This window comes from Egretta garzetta, unplaced genomic scaffold, assembly GCF_000687185.1.
Source record: "Egretta garzetta isolate BGI_Z169 unplaced genomic scaffold, ASM68718v1 scaffold546, whole genome shotgun sequence".
In the NCBI taxonomy this organism is placed as follows: domain Eukaryota; kingdom Metazoa; phylum Chordata; class Aves; order Pelecaniformes; family Ardeidae; genus Egretta; species Egretta garzetta.
The window spans coordinates 432247-434677 of record NW_009259986.1 but is presented as its reverse complement, the minus strand read 5'-3'; positions in this window follow the sequence as shown (position 1 = coordinate 434677).

Here is a 2431-nt window from a genome sequence, read left to right as displayed (position 1 = left end):
CACTTCCACCAAAAGATTTACATATGACCCTGGGCAAGTCACCGACTGTTCATTTCTAAATCCGTGAAAGGGCAATATACTTTTCTGCCTTTGGAGTGAAGGGAGACTAAAATCCATTAGTGATTGTGAGGTGCTCAGATATTAAATTCTTAAGTGCTCAGATCCATCAGTAGAGGAATTTTCCAAAGAGACGTTATTGAACAGATCTGTGCATGCTTTTTGGTAATATTCGTCATAATGTGTTGTTGTATATCTTTATTCCTGATGTTTTATTTATTACAAAGTATTAAAGGTTGGGTTTCCTTACGAGGGTGGATCGACTTGGAGGAGTTCCACAGGGAAAGCAAATGTTTTCCATGTTATAAGACTAATAACGTAACGGGAAAAAGAAAAAGCTTATGTTGCCATTTGATTGAGACAATAAATAAATGCCTTCACTTTGGCCCATGGCGTACCATCTAACGACTATGTTCTTATGCCTGTTCTGCCTTATTAACTGCTTTGCTTTTCACCTATTGCGTTTTCTTCTACTTCTAGAACTCATATACTAAATGTTACCAAATAAACCAAACAAAAATACCCCAAACAAACCCTCCAAAAAACACCATTCAGACTATAACAAATATCGTTCCATGTTTCCTGAACTGAATGCCACTGTGGGATGGTCTCCCTGACACCACCAAAAATGCTGTATTGCTGTTTAATTGTCAAGCCCTGCCTATGCCTGCCCATTAGTGACAGTAATCAGGACAGAAAAGGGGCCGGGTTATGGAAAGCAGGGTGAGCTTAAAGCTGAGGAGAAGACGGGCGTATGACAGGAAAAAGAATTTAAAAGTGTGACTTCAGGGAAGCTGACTGTTTTTCATACTTAAACCAAGGCTCTATCTAAACGTTATGCTTAAGTTCTCGCAGAAATACTTTTTGCTGTATTTTCTGTTTTCTCATGTGTTTTGTGTTCTTTCAGGCATGTAACTTTTGGTCATATTTTGGCAATCAACATAAACCTGATGATCCTCATAAGCCTTAGTTCAGAGCAGTGGACAGAGGCTGCATTGCTTTAAGGTCTTTAGTAATTTGGTGCTCTTACTCAGGATGAAGCCTTCCTTGGACTGCTGGTTCTGCAGGGGATCAGTACCAACGAGCAAAGCTTTCTCACAGAGGATGAGCCTGACTTTACAATCCAGTATCTGGTGTTACAGCTGGCTACTGCATCACACTCTCTGTCCCGTTACTCACCCTGGCTTCTCTTATGCTCACTGACGGTCGTTTCCTGTGGTCTTCTTTTGGGGGCTCTTTTTGACTTTTATTAAGGACGCCTTTGGGAAAATAAATTCAACAAGTGGCACTTTATCTAGCTTTTACAGAGGTGATAATCATATGTGCATAGCTTAATATCATCAGTGACTATGTTCTGTAACACAATAGAATGTCTTCATTTTCTTAATCACTATTCTGAAAGTGTTTGGGGAGCTTTCCGATTAAAAGGCGCTAAATAAAACGCAGGGCTCTACTATCACTCTAAGCACAGCTCAGACAAAAACTACAACTTTCATACCATTGCTTTACATCCCATTTGATACTTGTCCTATTTATCCAATATTTTGATGCAGAATTTGTAACTCTGCACTCTGCTTTATTACTCCCAGTAATTCCTTTCTGTCTGCTCTTGGTTGGAACTGTAAACCACACCGACTGAGGTTCTGTGTTGTATTGGTATTGCTAAGGTAGTTTAACTCACTTTTGCGTAATTTGGATTCTGATCTGATCCCAGAGATTGCTCACTTTATGAGTTATATCAGCCTAAAGAGACCTCTCTATGGATAACTCTGCAATTCAGAGCCAGAGAGAATCCTTTTTGAGCGTTCTGTGATACAGCCATATCCCTTTTTCTGTCTAGCAAGCACCGGGCATCGTTGGAGGTTGGTCAGCACAGGTAATAGAATCAAATAAGCTTTAAAGCCATTTTGCTAATAAAACTGAACTCAAATTATCACAGGATAATAACAATTCATGACATATCCCTGTCAATCTTCAAAGGACTTACAAAAAAAAGGGGTTACAGCCCCTGTGTTAGTTCAAGCAACAGATGCTCAGTTTGCAGAGTAGGAAACTAAGGCAAAGACTCGGTTTACTACTGGCTACGAAAATAGCTGAGGATTAGGCTTTTAAAGTAGTTTTCTACCACGTACAAAGGGCAAGAGGTGAGGTCTAAGGATCTTCAAATGTCTGGGTTTTTTCTTCCTCCTGCTGTTTATAGCCCTTCTGTTGTATTTTTCAGAAAGAAACAAAAGCCCATAAACTTTTGCCTTCTTTTCCCCCCTGCCCTTTTCTGGAAGAAAATGACATGAAACTAAAAGGTTGCCCCTGGAACCGCTTTACACTGCTTGACAAAAAAAGAAAAAAAGGGAAAAAAAAAAAAAAGGCGGCAGCA